This window comes from Centropristis striata, chromosome 10 (assembly GCF_030273125.1).
Source record: "Centropristis striata isolate RG_2023a ecotype Rhode Island chromosome 10, C.striata_1.0, whole genome shotgun sequence".
Classification (NCBI taxonomy): domain Eukaryota; kingdom Metazoa; phylum Chordata; class Actinopteri; order Perciformes; family Serranidae; genus Centropristis; species Centropristis striata.
The window spans coordinates 29,476,989-29,489,069 of NC_081526.1; the positions used below are offsets into that span (position 1 = coordinate 29,476,989).

The following is a 12,081-nucleotide window of genomic DNA, read 5'->3' on the forward strand; positions in this document are numbered from 1 at the left end:
GTTACATTAATACTCTTAAAGTGTGATCATTGTAACAAATCAAACTAAACAGCAGGTAATAACTGTCAGGGTTGCAGAGAGGTCACTGAAAGAGCTCATGTTAAATTAAAGGATGCTTATACTTGCCAACTAACACTGTCATTCATCATTAATTGTAATTGAAGGCTGCTGTTTGTTTACTTGTGCGCTCTACAATTCACTTCTATAGCTCACTAACACCATCTGTTAGAAGGAGATCCAGAAGGTCACCGGGGTGATTTTGATCGCTGGTGCAACAGGACACCAGAAAACAAAGGATCTGAAAAACATCCAGCTCTACAGCAGAGGCAATGCAGTTAATAACTTATTATTGTCATAGATGACAAGCTGTTCTTGCAGCTCATCAGCTAGTGAGAGATGAAGGTCTCTTGGTCTGGAGCGTAGGTGGAGATCTGGGCTTGTCCTTGGAGCGATTCCCTTCTTATATGCTTTTATTTTAACATAATAGCGACAGTCCTATCTAATGCTCTCGCTGTTCATACTTCTATGATTCTCGGCAACTTTGTAAAAAGGAAAAAATACAGTTGAACTTTAAAAAATCTTACTGGATACATATGAATGAGATAAGGCTTCAGGGACAACAGAGATACTGCAACTTTTCCTTCACTGACTCATGCTGTCAAAAAGGCCGTCAGGAGAGAGAAGAGTGTAACATCGGCTGCATTCCTATCAGTTTGTTCTGCAACTTTCCTGTAAATATGCAACAAATATGGTCTCAGTGAGATATTATTATTATCTTTATCTTCTCAGCCTTGCAGAAAAAGAGACAGCGACACATTCCAAAGTGAGACTGCAGATGATTTAAGTACGTCTAATCAACCTATTGATGAACTGATTTTGCAGTTTTGTTTTCTAATTGGTTTCAGCAGCATCTCTTTAACTAACTCAAAGTAGGAAACACAAATCATTGAACACTGTTTTGGGATTTAGCCTCTGGGAAGTGTGATGTCAGAAACGCAAGTGAACTTTTTCTCACTCTGTGGAAACGGGGTTAATTGCGCTGTGTTGAAAGTTTGGATTAGCTCAGGGCAGGCTCCATTAACAGCAGTCGGCACTTGAGAAACCGTTTTGTCTTTCGGATTTTACAAATTAAGAAGCGGCATGACGTGCAAAAGCTCGTTTTAAGAATCAGCAACCCAAGCGGTTTTGTACCTGATTCATTAACATTAAATTGCTTACTGGTTGTTGTCTTTAATGTATCATGATTGACATCTGCCATGGTGTTTCGGCTGCTCGTGTGGAAGTGCAGCGGTAGTTAGGAAGAATGCAGAGTCTGGGCAAAAAAAACACTGAATCAGGAGCTGTTTTCAATAAGATTTGCAGCTGCTAAGGATTTTGTAACAGACTTAGCACCACAGTGGAAACGACTGTCAGGACGAACCACAAACAGCAGATTCTTCGCTCCTGCTGGAGGGAAGCAAAGGGTCAACTCAGGGACACAAGTCGTTCCCTTCCATTTCAGCAAAATAGTGTGTCTTGATGCAGTGTTATAACGAGATTTCACCTTGTTACAGGCTTGTTTCACGACAGTTATCCTCATAGTATAAGAAAAGGCAACCTCTGCAGTCACCACTAGCCCTTTGGATTCGTTTCCCTCTGCTCTTGATAGTAAGCGGAGGAGGCACGACAGCATCCCCAGAGCAGATAATAGTCGTGGCTGAATGTTCTTTAGCTCAAATTGATGTATTCACTACTAAATTAGCAGCAGTGCCCTCAGAGACTGAGTGTATCCCGTCCTCTTCTTCTGTTGGTCACAAGACACAAGAAGGAGAAACATAAGGTGAGTCATAGCAGCTGACTTATGTAACTAAACTTACATTGTATTAGCAAAAACCACCCAATCCTCTTGTATTTATAGTAGATGCTCCAGAGTGGAGATGAAAATGTATGAAAATTACATAGAAGAATTTTAGAGACTAAAATGATAAGGATTATTTTGGTATTTTTAAGATTTGCTTAAAATGTGCAAAAATGACTGATATACACACTAAAAATCAAAGTTTTATTTTGAAAATCACAAATAAAATTAAGCAACACTACGCACTTTTTTGTTTGCTTAAACATGAAAAGAACACAATACCATATGAAAACATATTAAAACCATATCAAATGTTAATTCACATTAAGCATAGCCATAGGAACCACTGTTATATAATATATGTATTGTGGTAATCAAACATGGCTTTAATGATAATTAAAGCCATAATAATTACCGGTAATGATGATTGAAACAGAAATAATAATATAGTTTAACCGTGATTTATTGTGAAACCAGGTAGCATTTCAGCCCTATAGAGTGTTGCAGGAATGAGTCTTAAAACCTAGAAATGGGTTAGCATTACTTCCAGTTCTCTAGAAGTCAAGTTTTTTTATACGTCTAAAATAAGGTCTGCAGTTAACACAAGCTTAAGAGATTTTCACGTTTTGTTTTCCAACATTAAATATGTGAGTAAATACCCCACTTGGGAATTTTAAAGATTATACATGTCAGATTTTCAGCTTAGTGTTGTAGTTCCTTTACAACCTAACATTAGCTTTATACTCGTGCTGATTGCATTTTTCTGTTCAAAACTCATAAAGTGGTGCTAATGTGTGAGGATTATTTTGGTGGAACAAAATGTGTAAGTATTTAAGTCTTGTTCGCCACACAGGATTGGACAAATCCCATTGGCTTTTTTTCAAAGCTGCTACATGCTGCGTAGGGTTAGTAAATGTAACAAGTGTGTGTCAAGGACATTTCACATACATAGGTATTTTAGATGCACAGAATCCTTTCAAGGATTCATCTGTTTTATCTACATGACATCAAAGCTGAGGCATGTGGGCAAGATGCAGTGGAGAAAATCTGAGTATATGATATGAGGAGCAGATGAACAGCTGCAATTTTAATGAAAAGGTTTCTGATAGGCTTGTAATAATCAGATTTACCTCAGCTCTCTGTTCTTTCTCTTCAATATGTAAGACTAACATGCCTCTGGTAGCAGTTTCTGTTTTCACAATGAAAGCCATATATGCATAGTAACATCCACAAGTGCATGTTGCATAGCAATATATGTAAATCAAGGCTAACTTTTCGGAAGGTGACTCCTGTGCAGGAGATCTTTGTGGCAGCTCAGAGAGGTGTAGAGCACCTTGGTGGATGTCTTGAATACAGATGATGGAGACACACACACGCACACACACACACACACACACACACATGCACACACACATACCCACAGGACACTGGAGGATGCGGTAAATGCAGTGTCTTTTTTTTAAGAACCAAGTTGTCCATATGCCCGAGCAAATACCATATGCTCTGCAACAGTCACCTCATAAGCCTATTTTCTTAAAGGGACAAGCCAAGTGTGGACCTGTTAGACTTTAAGGTATGGGCTTCGAATTTCAATTAGTTTGAGTAGTTGAAGGTTCACATTTTGTTCTGAGTTTTTTAGAATCTATATGATAGGACTGCTATGTGATCTTTCAGTGCTTACCTGGAATCAGAATTAAAAGTGCTACTGATGCCTGAGCTAGTATTTTTTTGTTGTTGCTTTTTCTAATTTGTTGGACAGACAGTAGCAGTGTTTCCATTAAAGTCTAATTGAATTTTGAAGTAAAATTTTGAAATGTGGTATTAAAGATCATCAACTGGTTTAGAGCGAATAAACAAAGCTGCATTAATGTACTTTGGTCAGAAGGTCGCAGTGTAATGTATCTCTGTAGCCTAATCAGGTAACAGTAGAAGAAGAAGAGATTCAGTAAGATAGAAAAAATAGTAATGAGGTTGCTAATCGGACAACTTTAGCCGTCCACAAGAGAAAATATGTCTTCAGGAATTAGATTTGAATTGGGCAACCTATAATTGTTCTTTCATATCAGAGCAGAAAAAGCTGATCAGTCATGAGTTAAATGTTCGCTACGTCAGAATTTATTGAGAAAAAGAGTTTCCATCTCCTGTTTAGCGCATTTTTCGAAAAAGGAAAAAAGTTCAAGCGAGCATAAAACTTTTATGAGCATTTTCTAAGTTGTTGTTGTTTTTTTTTTTCCATCAAGCTTTTCTCATGCAACTCTAATAAATGCACATCTAAATTCACTTATAGAAACTAGGGATGGGAATAATGGATCAATAAACGTTTAATGGTTGTTAAGAATTTGGTCGATCACGTGTACTTTTTAATATCAATTTTATCTCTGACTGGGTATCAGTATCACTGAACTGAAACACGGCTGAGCGTTCAGTTCTGCAGCTGTACATGAATAAGCCAATGAGCTGAGAATACATATAGTTTGCAAACTGACAGCTACAATAACACTTATAAAACACACAGAAATACAACAGTGTTAATTTGAGCAAAACTAGCTTACTGTATCAAACCTTGCTGAATTACTAGGTTTAATTTGATCCAGAACTTATTTAAACACAAAAAACATTTAAATATGAAGATGACTGTGAAAACTAACCTCATGCCTCTTCAGGCTAAAACATAAAACTCCTTGATGTTACCTTTACAGTATCACCTCACTTGATTTAGTTTCATGATGGTGATCTTTCCATCTTTTCAAAATAAAAGCGTCCGTTATCAAAACAGGCACAGTACTTTATATATATCTTTTATTTTGGCCATGTATGCATGTTTTTATACATACTGGAGTATGAATAAAAACATTTTATATATACTGGAGTATGAATAAAAAAAACATTTTATAAATACTGGAGTATGAATAAAAAACATTTTATACATACTGGAGTATGAATAAAAACATTTTATACATACTGGAGTATGAATGGAAAACATTTTATACATACTGGAGTATGAATAAAAACATTTTATACATACTGGAGTATGAATAGAAAACATTTTTTACATACTGGAGTATGAATAGAAAACATTTTATACATACTGGAGTGTGAATCAAAACATTTGTTACATACTGGAGTATGAATAAAAAACGTTTTTTACATACTGGAGTATGAATAAAAAACATTTTATACATACTGGAGTATGAATAAAAAACATTTTATACATACTGGAGTATGAATAAAAAACATTTTATACATACTGGAGTGTGAATCAAAACATTTTATACATACTGGAGTATGAATAGAAAACATTTTTACATACTGGAGTATGAATAAAAAACATTTTTACATACTGGAGTATGAATAAAAAACATTTTTACATACTGGAGTGTGAATAAAAACATAGCGGTTAATCAATGAATTATTGTTAAAGTTTATAGATGCTCGAGTTGTCAGGTTTCTTCCAAACGCTGATACAAACACAACCAGTGGCTGGTTGAAGAGGAGTAACTTGATTTTGATGTCTCTAGAAGCCTGCGACTCAGGTTCTATCCGTGCTGGCCCCTGCCAGTGTCACCTCCTTTTACTGTTTTCTGTCCTTGTGCCTGTAACAGTGGGATCACTATCACTAATGTGATTGGACAATAGGGCAGCATCTGCTCTCTTTCCCCACACCTCTGTGGACGTCTCGGCTGTTTAACTGCCACTCTGTTTTAAGTGCTGCTGTGTTGTGGTATTGATGTGGTTGCCGCTGGTTTGAGTCAAGTTGCTCGGGGCAGGGTCAGGAGGGTGTTGGCCCGGCCTGTGGTTTCTTCTTATGGAGTGGTGGACTGTGACGTCCCACTGACTGCCTGCAGAGATTCTTGGCCTTGTTTCTTTTTTTTTTTTTGCTGCTTTGGGTTGAATGCACAGCATCTCCTCAAAAAAAGTCACATGCCGGCTCCTTTTAGGAAATCATATGCAGTGTGTGTGACGCAAGTCGAGCCTTATTTCACTGCAGGATTTTATGCAGGATCACTCTATGCAGAACCAGACTCTCGTTCATGAATTAAATATTTTTTATGGCGTACATGAAGAAAGAAATCGAAGAATCTCTATTTTTTTATATAGTTATATATTAGGCTAAGGTTTAAGATATTAACATTTTCCATATACATTATACTGTGTAAACTACTCCAGAATATTTTTTATAGAGAGCCACATTACTCATGTATTAATGATCTATTGTTTTTTTCTTGCAGGCACTGTTTGGTGTATTTGTGGACTGCAAAGGATTGGCAAATAAGACAGCTTTTCCCTTGACTACTCAGTGGAACGGTGAGTTCAAAACTGTAACATTTTAAGGATTTAGTCAGCACCCATGCACAATGTGAAGAACAGATGCAACAGTGGGATTCATAGATGACTGGCATTGGAAAATAATGTGGATGTATTTCTGAGAGTGTGATTGTATAAGAGAGAACAATAAGAGAACAAAAACGGCAAATAAGACAGCATGTTAAAGAAGCTTATTGAGGTCTAGTCCATGTGTGCATATTTTTGGAAACAATGTATTTTTCATCCTTCATTCTCAAAAAAAATCCTCTTAACACAAGTAGTGTTTTAAACGAATGGAAAAACCAACAGGAGATGATATAACTAACCCTAACAACCTGTTAACCAATCACGCAAAGAAGAAAAGGATGATGATGGGCAATCAGAAGCCTGGAAGAAGCTATAACTGCAAGGCTACCTGGCTGTAATGGCGCATTGCTAACTCATTTTTGCTTATTTCTCAATATAGTGAAAGAGTAACTGTACATTTATGTGTAAACATTAAAATGCTCTGTTATGCCTGGTTCACACTACATGACTTTAACTGTGGTCCTCCCCTCGCTCGAGTTTTTCTTGACAAAAGCTCAGCTAAAAAAAAAAGCTAATTAATAATTTATTCAGAATGCTTTTTCACTTTTTGACCCCCCGGCCAAAACGGTGACATTTCCTGGTAACTTCAAACCATATACCAGGGATGGGCAACTGGAGGCCCGGGGGCCGCATACGGCCCACACCCTCACTTGAAGTGGCCCTCAGTACAACTACATGCATTTGAGCATGAAATCTTAAAAGTGCAGTGTAAAAATGCACAAAATTACTTCTTGCAATTAATGTTGGTCTGCTGTTCTTGTATTGAAAAAAGAAGAAATCATACTAAGTAGTTATTTTTTATTTGCTTCAAACCTTTTGTATTCCTATTTATACTGTTATACATAAATTTGAGCATGAAATATGTTAAGTTACTGCACTGTAAACATATTTAAAATTGCAGTTTCATCATATCGGGTTAAGTGCACTGTCCTATATGTGGTCCTGTGGTAGTGTCGATGAAAAATAGTGGCCCCCTGCAGCATTTAAGCTGCCCATCCCTGCCATAGACTGTAGGAAGCTTAACACCCGACCCCAATCCATGTCCCTGCTGTGGACCAGCTCATCAGCAAAAAATACCCATTGGTGATTCCTCATTATAAAAGATCTTGTTGTGTTTGACCCCTGTCGCTGATCACTCATGTCGTTTAAAAACCATGACTACAAAACTCCAGAGCAGAAGACAGCAAGTAATGTAGTGTGAGCAGCGAAGCGACCTGACGACTCTGAGAGTCAGGTAGTCTGTACAAGGCATTAGAAAGGTTACAACCAGCACTATTTTAGCCACATCCACCCTTGCATGAATCAGTTTTCCCTGGAAGGAGATTTACAAAAGCTCAGTGACCTAAAACACAGTTTGTGCGTGGATGAAAGGCCAAAACACATAGAAAGAGATTTTTTTTAAAATACCCATGTACGTGTGGACTAGGCATACATAAGTGACATTTCCTCAGATATACTGCGTACACTTGACAGCGTGACAACCCGTTCCCGGTTTTCCTCTTTGATAACAGAATCTAGTCATGTCAACAGAGAGCTATCAGTTTCTCATATACAAAACACAATCAGTATTGTGCTGGAGCTGCAGTGTGCTGACTATATGACTGTTTGAACCCTGGAGTTACTCCAGTGACAGATGAGCCAAACGAGGAGTAGGGTTACCAATCACTCAGACATAAAGAGGGCTCATATTCAGTATGAGACGAGTTCATAAACAGTGTAGTAACTTATACATGCACCTGATGCCAACTCCCGTCGCCTCTGGTGATCGCCCCTTTACATAGGAGGGAATATTTGCAGTTTTTGCTGTCTTTTTCTACGTTTGTTGTCTGAGGGCTTTGAGGAGTACAATTCATATCTCTGCTCCAGCGTGGCTATTTTTAGGCTCAAATATCAGGGGATCCTGGACTCTTCCTCCATCTCTTTTTGTCTCTCTCTGCCTGTCTCCTCTACTTACCCCCGTTCGATTGAATCTCCAAACCCTTGCTCTGTTGTGTAGGGATGATTAATTATAGGGCATGGAAATACATTTGTGTAGAGTGCATACAGTATGTGTCCGTGTCCCTTTTGTCCCTTCATGCTGTGGTGACTCATTCTGATGAAAATCACTTTACTCATCACTGCGAGTACTACTCGGCCTGTGAAATGGTTGTATAATATCCTCGGTGGCTCTAGAGGAGCTTTCTGTGTATATTAATAGGCTATAGCGGTGCATCATGGGAAGTGTAGGATCTAGTCTTTTTGGAGCTTTAAGAGTCAAGATATTTTGGCCTGTTCTGCATTAAGTTTGACCGTTTTACTTTATTTAAACCTTCAACAAGTCCCTCACAGTTACCGAAGGTTTCCCTACGGATCGTATTTTTCAATTTATTGCTAAACATTTTCATAAAGCAGTCATTGTTCATGGAGAGCCAGGGACAGCTCAGACACTGGTGGTGTTGCTGACAAGAAGAGACATTTATCGCCCTCCTTGCACTCTTCTTAAACAGTCTCCATTTTCCTGCTGGGCGCTAGGGGGAAGGAACTGTCAGGTAGAGGAGGAGGGCCGCCTTGAGACGACTCTGATCACCGCAGGTTGCTGGGCTGTGCCCGGTGGCGCTCAGGTGATGGCACCATGCTGTCTTTGTTAAGACTTTTTTATTTCTCCCAGGGAAAAGGTGGAGGAAGAGTATAGAAAGGCATTAAACAATGTTGTCAGCTCTGCCTGTCTCTGTAGCATACTGGCTCCTGTAGGAAGCAGGCACCCTTAAAGTCCAGACAGCATGACCAGCACACACACATACGGTACCACACAGATTTTGCATCTGATAATGTAAGAACACATTTGTTTTCTTACATTATCAACCTGCAAAACTGCCCCACGCATCTAGACATGCAAACCGAACCTGCTGTTAATTTCCATCGGTTGTTGTGATTAATTTTTTTGCCAATTTCCTGCTCTTTGTGCGTGCTGGCATTTGAATGTTTATGGCAGCAGCCTTCATGTGGCCTGTGTGGTTAGAAACACGTGGTGTGCCCTCCTGCTTCCACCTTCCATTGCTGTAATGAAAATTTAGTACAGTGTTGGCAAGAAAGCCAACACTCATCCAGCCACACTGCTATATTTTTGTTGAGTGAGACTATTAATTGACAAGCTGGTGGCACTATGTATTAGCTGTGGCTGGGGGCAATGTGTGCTTGGCTTGCCCATTCTCGTGAACGTGATAAGTAAGGAACTCCTGAATGGAATTGCTTCAAATCTGGCAAAACATCACCTGGACTCAAGGATGAACTGATTAGATTTTGATTGTTAGGTCAAAGGTCAAGGTTGGTGTGACCTCATGAAGATCAAAGGTCGGGTCACTTGAACATTACATAATATATCTTTTGGCCACAACTCAAGAATTTGCACAGCATTTAAGACAAAACTTCACAAAAATGTCTAATCAAGATAAAATGATAAAGTGATGTCATTTAATACCCAAAAAGGTAAAAGGTCATCTTCAATGTGACATCATAATGTTTTGCAAAAACACCTCCCTGGCCATTATTCAACGCCATAACTCAGGAGCAGAAGGGGAAATTGTGACCATATTTCACATTTGTTCAGAGACTGAGTTGGTATGCAGATCCACATCTGAAGCTTTGTCTACTGTCTTGGCTACGTACAATTCTTGACAGACATAGATGTAAACTGCAACTTGGCTGGTTTACAGAGGCACACAAGTTTGAAGCGCTAATTCTAGTTAAATATATTGAATAAAAAGACAGATTTCCTTTGATTGGAGAGGATTTTTACAAAAGTGCCTTTATGATCAGGACCAGCTGGAGAGGAAAAACTGAGAAAAAGCCAGCCCCTCACCATTTTCTGTGGGACTTTTCATCCGCTGTATGAATCCACTGTAAAAACAGCTATTGGTCTTGTACGCATCACTAAGTACATTTTCCTTGGTGTCATTGTTGCAGGTGACATTGATGGCTATGATACATTAGGTGATACAGTGTCAGGTCCTCGCTGGGTGATGGAAGATGAGAGCTGTGTGCAATAATAACATACCTTATTTGATCATTTTTTTTCTTGTTGCTGCTACAAAGGCGGCTCCCTCAGATGATTTAATCTTTATACCAGCAGGAACTAGGCCAGCAATATTTCATCGGTGTCATGAACACACAGTTTTTTTTCTGTGCATCTAAGCAGTGCACCAAACGAAATGGGAACTGCTGGAAGGGTGACCTTTGGTCCCACAGCGAGGACTTATGATTCAGGATTGTGTGGTGTGGTGTCATGGTGTCACAAAAAGAGCTGGGGTATGTCTAAAGCTGAGAGATGGTCTGCTACTTTAAGTTTCTGGACAAGTTTATCTCACACACAAAGGTATGGAAACACATGCACACACATTTTGGGTATTTTATGAACCTATTACTAAGGTTTTATGCTCAATCAGCAGCAACTAGGGGCATTGCTAAAATTTCAGGCTCATTACAGTGTCTCACTTTAGTTCAAGCTTTTCAAGCTGGGGCATTTTAAAATACTGCACCAAAGAAATCCTCATCTTATATATTTGAAAGAAGAAGAAGATTACTTTATTTCATTAATCCCACAATGGGGAAATTCAACCTCTGCATTTAACCCATCCTTTTTTACACACAAGTGAACACACCATGCAAAGAACAGTGGGCAGCACATTACTGCGCCCGGCCTAGGCTTACTCCTCTGGGCAGTAATATAAGGTTATAACACACATTTCTGATACTCACAGTTTTTGTTCAGCAGGATAATCTATCTATAAAGCAAGAAGTGTGTGTGTGCGTGCGTGCGTGCGGTCTAGGGCATATCTCGCTGACCATTAGTCAGATAAAAGATTTCGTATGTGGCTTGCGCAAGGTGTGCATCCTCGATTTTATTAGCCTACCTATCTTTCGGAGTTTTAAAGTTTGCTACAAGGTTAAATTTTCCAATAATATTTGAATAGCTTTCAGTGAATATCAATGTTCAATGTGTATGTGCTGGATGGTGTGCATACCTTATGAAAAGTAAGTGTTTTATGGAGTTGCAGATGTTGGTCTGCATGTAATGTACGAATACATACTTCCTAGGGGCACTGCACTAGTCTTCACATATGAACACTGCTTTTATTATGTTTGAAGCGTCAATGCAGCTAACAGAAGTAAAATCTAACATTATGCTATTGCGAACTATACCATGGTTGCATGACTTGAATGTCACAGCCGTATGCTTCAGGCGCTCTCCGACAAGCTAACCAGTGGTTTCGACAAGCTAACAAATTTGTAGCCTAATAAATTATTTATTTACATAATTTTTGCATTCTACAAGAGTTTGCAAAAGCATTGAAAAACGCGACTAGAGGCTGTGAGGCAGACTAGTGAGAGAGTTCCTGTCCATGTCCGGTGTAATGACGTTTAATGTCCCCGACAACCACTGTAGTCTCATTTAGCCACTTGTTACCTTTTTAAGGACACATAAAAAGTCCAAAAACCGACAACTGGGGGTATTCACTTACATATTTTATGTTGTACAACAAAACTCCAACATTTCTTTAGCTTGTGTTGACCACAGAGCATATTTCAGGCATCTAACCAAACACCCATTCAGAATCCTCATTGAGTTTCAAGGGTCGGGTTTAAGAACTGCCCTATGTGCCCTGAACAGTTTAAATCAGTTTAAAGTGATTGTAAACCATCCCACAATCAACATGTTGTTACTTTACTTTATGGTCATCTGTAGTATATTAGTAAAAGGTATAATAAAATAAAAACCATATTAAAATGTTAAGGAAGTGAGAGAAGTGTTTAGAAAGTGTTTCCAGAACACTGACATTCACCTGTCCCTTTCAACTCATGCCGTGTCTCTAGCT

At 38.8% G+C, this 12,081-nt stretch overlaps 1 protein-coding gene across 1 annotated transcript in view; it reads left to right on the forward strand.

Annotated features, from left to right (window-relative positions):
• Positions 1–12,081, forward strand: part of adarb1b (adenosine deaminase RNA specific B1b) — a 157,630-nt gene that overhangs the window by 51,792 nt on the left and 93,757 nt on the right. The window contains exon 2 of the mRNA XM_059343662.1: positions 6,067–6,142. The gene's annotated coding sequence lies outside the window, so the exon portion shown is untranslated. The remainder of the gene's footprint in view (positions 1–6,066; positions 6,143–12,081) is intronic.